We start from the raw sequence: 10,840 nt of genomic DNA, 5'->3' as shown, positions 1-10,840 counted from the left end.
AGGTACAAATATTCCTTCGGTGATATCACAACCTCTTAGCGTTGCAGAGATTTATGTGTTGTTAGTACAACATCACACACCTCTTCATCTCGGTAATAACCAACAACTCACCATTATCTGAACCACTGAACCATTTTAAGTTAATATCGTCGGTTCTTTCTGTTTAAATTCCTTAATCGGACATGGCCTTCAGATTTTTAATAGGTTATTAAATACATGTAAAATAGTTGTTTGGCAAATGCATAGACTCCTTACTAGTATCTCTTTTTGTGGCCGACTAGACCGTGTAGCACAGATGTAGATGTATCGGGCGTGCATGGTATTGGTCTGGACTAAACAATGCGTCGCTCGAGGGCGCCCTCTACCTCCACCCCACTTCGTAGAGAGTGCCCTCGAGCGACGGATCTTTCAGTCCAGGCATTGACCTTTCTCAACACAACTCCCCTGGTTATCCTCTTTTTACTGTACCATAACAAAATATGCATATATAATACCTGTTTGAAGCTCCTATCAATTGTCATATTATTTTGTTGCAAGTGAATTCTAACGTACGCCCCAATTAGAGGAAATACAGGAAATGACAACGCTTCACTTGGAATTAAAGGGCCTATGACATGATTTCCAAAGTTATCATTTTTCCCTTCAAAAACTCAGCTCGGGGACCTGTCTTTGGATTGCATATTGTGTCAGTTCGGAAAGACGTGCGCGAAGGGCGAAATTGACTCCCTTTTCTTGCTCGGTGATCAGGGGGGCTCTTCGCACCCGAGCCAGGCAGCGGTATTTGCATATTGACCAACAGGTAGAATTGACGTCATTTGTACGACGCTATTGTCACGAAAGTGTATTTAGCGGTCCTTGTATAAATTAGACCACAAACAAAGTCAGCTATATAAACAGTGCTCACAGACGCCCAGTAAACACTGGCAAGGAAGCCACATCGGCGGTCCAGCTGCAGGGACTTATCAAGTTGCTTCCAGCGAGGACAGTGTTGACCAGAATTCAGAAAGTGATTTCGAGGGGAATTAGCTTAAAGACACATAGGCAACCCCAGGCATCCGGGACGAGTGGTTCCAAATCAGAGTCAGATTCTGACTCGGAATGACAAGCGCGAGTGGACAAAGCAATGGAATGCTCGGGACAGATTTAACAGTACGACGAGCCTACTTTTCATTTCTTTGTATGAAATAAGACAGTATCAGTCTTAGTTTGAACATTTCACTGTTGAATTTATTTTGTATAATGCGGAGCAATCCCGCGCCTGAGTATTTCGATTCAATGCATTGCATGTTGTAGCTGCAGTAGGCCTACAGTACACTCAGTGTGCAGTTTTCGGACGACCTCAGTTTTCGGACATGCAACACATTCTGTTCGTCGGATTCACTTCGCTCCGAAATGATAGCGTTTTACAAGTTGTGTGACCTCCTATTAAGTGAAGTGATACTGCTGTCCCGTTTTTGATAGTTTGCTTATAGAAGCTATTTCGGGCTATACAAATTCGGCAATGTTAGCCAGACCATACGATAAAAGGTGCCGAAAGCAACACACAGAGACAGCCAATAGGTAAGCGCCAAACACGTCGAAATATGGTAAATGTCGTATATTAAACGTAACTAATTATCACGAAATATTTACATTCAGCTTTTTAAACACATTGAAAATGAAAATTGGGGTTTTGAAGTTTCAAATTATCAACATTTAGCCCCTACTCACTTTCCAAATACGACGTCCGATTATTGCGATAGCAGTCCGATTGCGGCACTCAACACGGGGTCAAAAATTTTGCAACTTGACCCCCTATATACCACTTCCGTCGTGTTAACACTTTGACGATAAACACAAAAGGTATGGCACGGTCCCTCCACAAAATGAGGGACCGTGGGTATGGTAATAAGAATTCGTAGTGCTCGTCATTTATGAAACGACTTTGGTTGGGCGAAATTCACTACCCTTTCCGAAAACTATCACTCTGAGTGTAGCTGTGTTGGACGTCGACCTTTGACAGAACTATCATTTCCTTGGAGCACGAGACAAATGGTGCAATCGACCCATGTTCCCATGCATTTTCAGAGCAAACGAACCCAGCAAAAATGATGCGTTAGGCCTATTTTGTACATGTTTTGATGAAGAAAAACAAAGAAAGCTTGTCGCCGCATTGTCTGTCGCCATTGGTTGGTTGATACAAATCCCTCCTGTTATGTAGGAGCACCCTCTGATGAGGTAAAATAAAGATTATCAGTATTGCTCAAAGTGCGCACGTGTAGAACGTGACATGCAAATAAGTAGCGCCTGGAAATATCTTCAACTTTGCAAATGACTTCCATGTGGTTTGGTGAAATGAAGTGAGAAGCGTCCAGCATGAAAAGGAGCATATCTTTGTTGGATGATTTGAGGGAGCCAATGAGTGTTGGGTAATTGTTAGCAGCAAGGATATCCCATAAAAGTGGAAAATATTTATCTCTCAAGTGGTTCATATGGATACAATGGCACACTAAATGTAGTCTATCTTCTGCTCCATCTCCACAAAGTTTGCAGGTTGGATCAACTTGGTTTTGGTTAAATTTAGCTTTGTTTGCTTGTAAGGTATAAGTTCCAGTAAGAAATCTTGCTTTGATGCAGGCTCTTTCAATGTCGCGAATGTTAGTGTTAGTTGAAGACCAAACATGATGTGGCTTATTCAGAGAACAGGCTTGAAGATTAACGAATCTGGTTGACTGCTTCTATGCAACATCGTTCTTGAGTTTTGAATGCCAATATGTATCGATGTGAGTCCTTAACAAGGTTTTCCATTGGTTCTTCGATGGAGGTTCTTGAAGAAGCTGATAATAATTTGGAAGAGCATATTTTTGAAGGATATCTTCGACCGTATTAAACCAGGATTTACTCTTGAAGTTGCTCATACTATATTGACGAAGAGCAAGGTTGTATTCTGAAGAGTTTCTAAGACGGCAAATGTTAACAAACAAGGCAATGATAGTTTTGTCACGAAGGGCTTCTAAGGTCTGTGCGCCGAGTAATAGCAGAACAAGAGAGTTAATTGTTGCATCTATTAGGGAGGTGTTGAAGTTGTTTTAGTGTTTTAACTTCAAAACTCTCAATAGTAGTTATGTCCTTCTTCTTTATGTCGATGATTTCAAGACCAAATAGGAGTCTTGGGATAACATAAGTTTTCCAAATATGAGAAGAGATAATTGGGTTTAAGCCGTTACGTCCGTGGAGTCCAGCGCCAAACAATTGGTACAATGTTCTTCTAGCAATTTGAATGTTTTCTGAGGTATCGAATTTTCCGTCTTTTCTTCTTATGATGCCTAAATGTGAAATAATATCACCACTGGAAATGACGTCATTGTTGATCTTTGGTTGGGAAATGGAGAAGTCTGTAGACTTGGCGTTTTTAGAGATGCAGATACTCTTGGATGCGTTAATCAGTTGTCTTTTACTATTAACATTGTCTTCGACGATTTGTACCATGGCGTTTATATTGTGATCACTATCGGACAGTAAAGCGATGTCATCTGCGCATGTTGGACTGCCAATATAGACATGTCCAATGTGCAAACCCAGCTGAGAATTTTCGAGTGTCTGTAAGGTATTATGAATAAAGATTTTGAAAAGTTCAGTGGAGAGGGTGTTGCCTTGTCTTGTGCCTTGCTATGATATCTTGTGACATGAGACCATTCCATTTGACACGGGAAAATTGCTTTGAATACATATCAGCGATGAGGTTCCAGAGTTGACCTTTGATCCCTTGGTGGAACAGTTCTACTAAAAGTTTGTTGTGCCAGACCACGTCGAATGCTTTGTGTGAATAGAAAGACTTGATGAAGAGACGATTTGTTGTTATCTGCAGCCAGGTTGCTTCTGAGATAATCATAGCTGCCATCATAGAAGAACACTTCGCCGTGAATCCTCTTTGCATTGGGTGTTGTTTGTGAGATACTATATTTTGTAGACGGACCAATACAAGCTTTTCAAACACTTTATTAATAATGGACAGGTTGGTGATACCTCTATAGTTTTCTGGTCTAGAGGGGTCTTTGCCTTTCTTGAGAATTGGAATTAAGATACCGCCTTTTAGGCTCTCAGGAATGCATCCATGGTTCTTTATGGCGTTTAAAAGGACGTGAAGAAAGTTGATAACCTTGTCTCCACCATACTTAAGGTGCTCAGCAGAGAGACTTGAGATATCAGGAGATTTGTTGCTGTTGAGGGAGGAAATTGCTTTTTTAACTTCGGCTATGAAAAAATCAGTGAGATTTTGATCTTCGCTGCAAATATTTTCAATCAGCAGCCTATTAAGTTCCGTATTCTTAGTTCGAAGTGGTCGTTGTCTAGTGGTTCAGCTAATTGTTGGAAGTGGCGTTCCCAGGCATATATGGTTTCCTGTTCATTGTAAACAATACCATCAAGTTTTAATTCATTAGGCAAAACAGCACTTGTGGAGCGTTGTCGATTGATAAGCTTATGGAAAAGAATATGATCATCTTATGTGGGCTGACATAATACGATTATATAATTGGTCGCGATTCTGGGCTAATAGTTGTCGTTGAAGACATCTCAGATGATGTTTGCTTTTTGTGCGCTGGATATTACTAGGGTGATCTTTATTTTGGGGTCTATCAGCTGCTTTCCAGTTGAAGTAAGCCATCTTATTTTCTCTAATTGCTTGCGCGAGTGGTGGAGAGTAAGGCATCCGGCAATGAATAGATTTCTTTAGGTGATTATTTTTACTTGAATGGTTAGACAGGGAACCAGCTGCATTATGTAGAGTGTTGATAAAGTAATCAAGTTCAAGTTGTATATCAAGCGAGTTTGTGATAACGTTACAAGGTCGAAGAGCATCTTGAATCTTAGTATAGTATGACTCTTTAATTTTCCACCACTGTGGCCGTCTGTCAACCAAGGTAATCTTTTTGCTGTCAATACGGGTCTTCAAACAAGGTTGATTGGAAAGGATATGTAAACTGATGGGAGTATGGTCAGACATATTATCCAGTTCGAAAGTGGTCACTTTACAGGTGAATCCAGACAGTAAACTGTTGACATGCAGAAGGAAATAATCCAATTGTGCCCTATCTCTTCCATTTACGTGAAGAAAGGTGTAATTGTCTGCAGGAATTAAAGAGTGTAGATTCAGATCCGAGATGATCTTGCCAAATTTTTTGTCCCTGAAGTTATTGTCATGAGTTAGTAGTGATGCGTTAAAGTCTCCAGCTAAAATAACTGTGTGCGAGTCTTTGTATTTCTGGATTATTTCTGCTAATTGATCTAGGTGTTCTTCAAAGTCGTCCTCTGTGTGTCTTGAATTCCTCGCAGGTAGGTAACAGCTAACCAGGCAAATTAATCTAGCACCATTGTTTATTTCTATGGCAATAGTACTTATATTTCCATCTGGAAGCAGAGCGATACTGGATTGCAAATTATTTCGGAAAAGTATGGCAACTCCACTGTAGCCTCTTGGACTTTGGTATGGTGTAATAGGATTAAGAGTGTCGATTGATTTGGAGTAGTAATGAAAATCTGGTTAAGTTGACCCAGCATCTTGGATTCGAATTCAAACAGCCAATGTTCTTGGATGTATATAATATCAGTTGTCTTCAGCAACTTCTTGGTGTATAGATAATTGGATTGATGTTTTTAACATTGAATGAGTAAATACGTAGGGGTCTTTGACTGGGTAGGTGATTGTATCTTTGGTATCCATCTGTAATGTGGGTGGCTTATCCGTAAAAAATGACTCGCTGGGTGTAAAGGCGTAATCTGTGGGCAGGCCAAATTAACTGGTACCTGAAGCTGCAGTGTGGATCGAGGGTTATGTATTGAAGCGACATTACTTACAGAATGGCTCGGGCTCATGCCAGAATGCTTGGGCTCATGTGACTTCTGTGGAGAGACTTTTACTTTACTTTGATGATCTGTCCTCATGGACTGTGGATGGTTTAGAATGTGATTACTGTCCTCTTGCATATTAAAATTGCTAGTTGAAGGTGTCTCTTGCATTATTTGTTGTTTTGTTGTAGAGGGCAAGTCAGTCCTTGAGGAAATTGAAGATGTTCTGTCATCAGAAGTATAAGAAGTTGCGTATGATTGACTGTGCATAGAGTTTGGACCGTGGTGTTCATTGGTTACTTATAAGGTTTCTAGAGTTAACCAGTATAGATTGAGGAGTGTTGCTGTTCTATGTTGTCACCGTACTAAGATTATATTCCGAAGTTACCGGGGTCGCAACAGGCTGATTTAGATCAGGCTCGCTTAGATTGAAGGTATGTGGTGGTCTTTGTCTTTCTAAGGCATCAATACGTTTCACTATATTGTGTAGTTGTTGATCCAGTCAAGCTTAGAGATACGAATAGACAAATCTGTCATGGAAGGAACGGCAAAGGCTTGTGTCGAATGACAATCACAAGATGGATTAGTACTGTGACTTGGGGCCGCTGCCACTTGAATACGTAATAATCTATTGCTTGTTTCAAGGTCTTTAATTTGGACTCTAATTTGGTCACCAGTGCCTGTGCAGCTGCAAGTTGATGTTTAGATCTTTCAAGTTCTATTTCACGTTTCTTAATCTCTTTTTCTCTTTTATCCAGCTCTTTCATTTTCAACTCTGTTTGATTCGTATCTGGAGTACAGGTGGCTTTGTCAATCTTGCTGCGTTTAGAAATCTTGGCGTTAACTGTTCTTGAGGAAGTATGATTTGATGGTCTGGACTCAATGTCCTTGGAAGTGCTGGAAGAGTGGTTTGAAGCAGCAGAGAGTTTGTGTTGTGTATCGTCGTTGGAATCCCGTCTAGTGTTTTTATGTTGTATATGGTCAGGAGGGAAATCAGATTTCTGAATGTTGGGGTTACTTGGACTTGGTCTTGATGTATGACTTTGCACTGTAGAAATAGTTGTGATGGATTTATCTTGAGAATGAGTCGAAGCAATGTCTGGAGAAGGAGTAGTAAGAGTATCGCTGATATGAACCATTTCAATAACTGCTTTTGAAGGTATGACGTCTGCCGAGGTTGTTAGGATTTTACAAGAGTTACAAGTATAATCTAAGCCTGGATTTATGGTATGACGTTTGATATCTTCCGTTGTTAGCTTTTCACAGGAAAAGTGTAACCAGGCGCTGCATTGTGAGCACTCTATACTGTTTTCTTGAACAATATCCGAACATACTTGGCATTGAGTGATGGTGCTTGCAGTGTCAGTATTTTCTTTGCTAGTTGATTCTAGATTAATTTCTTTGCTCTATTCAGTCTGCAGAAAGTGGATGGCTGGTTGTGATTACCTGAGATCATAGTACTCGTAGATGACTGCGAGGATGAAGTGATAATGTTCAGCTCATTAGAGTTGTCAATGGCTTTGCAACTTGAAGGTTGGCTAAACTCAGTATTGTTCTTATGCTCTTTTGTAGCCACGTACTGTTTTACCGCAAGGATGTCTTTTCTTATTTGGTTGTCGAGTTCTTGTTGGTTCTGTTGTGTTATCCAATCAATGAACACGGGGAAAAAAGCATGTACAAGTTCTTGGGCTAGGCCCCATTTATAAGAGCCGAAGAGGTTGTGTTGTAAATGTTTATCGTGCATTTACGGTTTGTGTTAGAAAAACCAATCTTCATGGAGACTTCTACGATAGCACCATTCAAATCATTCTTGGTTTCACAGTGTAATAATTGAAAAGGTTGCTTGCGTTACAAAGAAAAGCTGTAGGCCTAAATCTGTTCTTAAAAAGCTCCAATGTGGCAGCTGACATAGTAATGATACAATTCCTCTTCTTTTCCAATGAATTGACAAAGTATCACGTAGTGAGTGTTCCAGTTTTTTATCAAGAGCCTTGGTTTGGAAAGACTGTAAGGTTTGGTTCTGAAGCGATTTGATTGAACAGGTGATTGCATGAACCTAGGATTGTCCTTTCTAAAACGAGAACTGCGACGAATTAAAGGTTGAGCACATGTGTCGACATCTGCGTTTGTGGCGGCCATCTGGATGCCATCTTGGATTAGAACTCAACAGAACAAAGAGTAAGCGGAATCAGGCAGGAAAACACAGTGAAAGGTGGATCCTACTTTACGCCTAGTCTGGAAGTAGCTTGATTGGAGTGGATGAGGTATAGGCAAACTATAGCGAGGTAATAGATGGTGGCCTGGAGGTGGTGCAGATGTTCCGGTTAGTGTAAGCCAAACCGTCAGCTTCCGGGTGACAAATGAGAGACAGCAATGGTACAGCCACGGAGCGGGAACAGCGACGGTACATCAAAACGACAGGAGACGGGTTAAAAGCGCACTGGAGAGGGGTTAAAAACCACGCACAGCAAACAAGATACAGCCAGAAAGGAAAAAACTGTTAAAAGCAGTTAAAAGCCAGGTTAAAAATTCACAAAAGTTAACTAAAAACAGGAACGTCACGTCCTACGTTCTACGTACGTTTCTGTTGTTGATTTTGAATCGCCATCTTCACCGTTCACGATTGTGTAGAGACGGGAAGCTTCCTGGCTCGCAAATGTTTCCCGATGAAATTTCCCATATTTGGCACGAAAGCATAGTACACCTAATCAGATACCCTGACAAGTCATTTTAATTTCAGTCATTTTAATTTACTCGATCGGCGAGGCGATCGGCAGTACGCGACATGTGACCGTTGGTAATCTCCTGAAAAGACCATGTCACTATACAGTTCGTGTACACTCTAAAATAGGAGACGTTCAAAACATATCCCATAAACGCCCATGTGACTAAAATGAACCAATCACCGTGTCGATTACGTCATGCGGAACAACGCCTCCAACGTTGAGACGTACGTCTGTGGTCTGACACATGCGCATATCACGACTGCTCGCTTCCGCCTATCGAGGAAAACAACAGAGTCGCAGCAACAAAATCATGGAGCTTAAACATCGTAAAGTTCATGCCATGGATGGAAGACACTTTCACATGGTCTTCTAGACGTTTTTAGCTGAGGACTCACAATTGATGTAACCATCGGATGGCCAGTCATTTCATGTCTTCGTCCACAGTCCGATATAACGCCGGGAAAACAGACCTGTACGCAGGGCTTACGGCTGCAATACTAGTCAGGCGACCTGCCATCAACGATGCTTCCCGTTTTCAAAACGCGCACCGTTGCGCACCTATCCGTGGGACCCAAGTGTTAGGCATTATTAGAAAACTGGTTTTCTGCCCCTACGAATGATATCAGAAATAATTAAGTAAGCTAGAACTACGATCGTAAAACGCCCGCAAAAATTAGTCGACTGTCAACGTTAAAATCGCGGGAAAGTGTGATGGCGATTTGCGTATTTCAATGACTAACTTCAAAATGATGTAACGAGAAAAATCTCGCACGTACCACCCTAAAAAGCTGCCATTTCAAAGTGTAGACCATTTTGGAGATATCTTCATTCGAGAGACGCCGAATATCTGTCAACTGCGGTTAAAAAACCCGCCGAAAGTTGCCAATGGTTCGTTCCCGCGAAATCGTACGTTCACTTCCGCTTTTACAAATTTAAATATTCATGAGAAATTCCCTTCTGCCATTGGCCAATACAAAAGGTCATGACTTCAGCAAATGTCTCCTATTTTAGAGTGTACACGAACTGCTATAGCAAACTCAACACTAAGCTTACAATGTTTTCTCGTCCTCTGCGCGCTTGGTTTACGTTCTGAGCAAAGGAAAACCTTGCCTCACACCGTTACGGACATGGGATTTACGAAGATGTGAAAGATTGTTTGCCCGTATTAAGATACAATAAGTCGTCGGCTGAACTTCGAAAAGCCGAAAAAAGTCGAACAAGTTGGGCTAGGGGTACACGCCCACCCGTAACTTTTACTTGCGTTTTATCTGGACAAGGGGGCGATACGCAATGCAAGACAGTGACGTAAGCTAACTTCAAAACCCAAAGAGTGATTTTACGTTTGGTTGTATGGGGCATGTCATAGGCCCTTTAAGAGTGATTTGCCATCCTGTGGTGCACCAGGTTAATACTTCTTTATAAAAGCGAGTTGAATTTAAAAAAAAAACATGTTGCCATGGCATTGTATAGTGCTGTAGGAAAGCTTACTTTTCTATAAGGGAGCGTTCAGTTATAACGGCCGGCAAATTCCTTGGGGTCACCTTAGATTAGAAAACTGCAAAGACGGGTAATATATTTTCACAACAGCAGGAAAACCGCCCTATTCCATCAAGTACATTTATTTCAATTATCAAACGTCTATAAATGCACAGATTTTAGTATCTTTTTATTAAAAAAGTATTACATATTTTTCTCATAGACTACCATGTATAGTAATTCAACATTATCAATTGAATCCAAATATCAAATTTTTCTACACACACGTACTTTTTACTTGCCACTGCAAGCAAAGTGCATTTAAGCTTACATGAATCATCAAACATGTGTAAATGTACAGATTTTTAGGACGAAGCACTATATCAGCCACATCCACATTTTGCCTTCCAATATAGTCATGAAATTTCATGACCCTTCAAAAATGCTTGCGCAAAAAATAAGCGACACACCTGTATTTTTCTGTCACATCCAGGGTGATTTCAAAAATAAAGCAAGTTAGAAGGGAAGATTTTAACGTTAACGCATTGTGAGTTTGTTAGGGGGAGGGGCAATTGAAAAAATCTGAGAATCTTTTTTGGATTCTATCGCTCCTCCTCCTCAAGCAAGAGGTGTTTGTAGCTATACTCAAGCAATTGGGGAAATTTTTGTCATCCTAAAAGCGGGTCTTCATTTCTTTGGTGCAATGAATAGGAGGGGTCACTTATTTTGACTGATGCACAGGAAGAATTTGCCGGCCCATCCTTGGCCATAATAACTAAACGCTCCATAAAACCTTTGTATTAATAAGGTAA

Source organism: Ptychodera flava, chromosome 5 (assembly GCF_041260155.1).
Source record: "Ptychodera flava strain L36383 chromosome 5, AS_Pfla_20210202, whole genome shotgun sequence".
NCBI lineage: Eukaryota > Metazoa > Hemichordata > Enteropneusta > Ptychoderidae > Ptychodera > Ptychodera flava.
The sequence above is the reverse complement of the archived record's forward strand: the minus strand, read 5'-3'. Positions refer to the sequence as shown.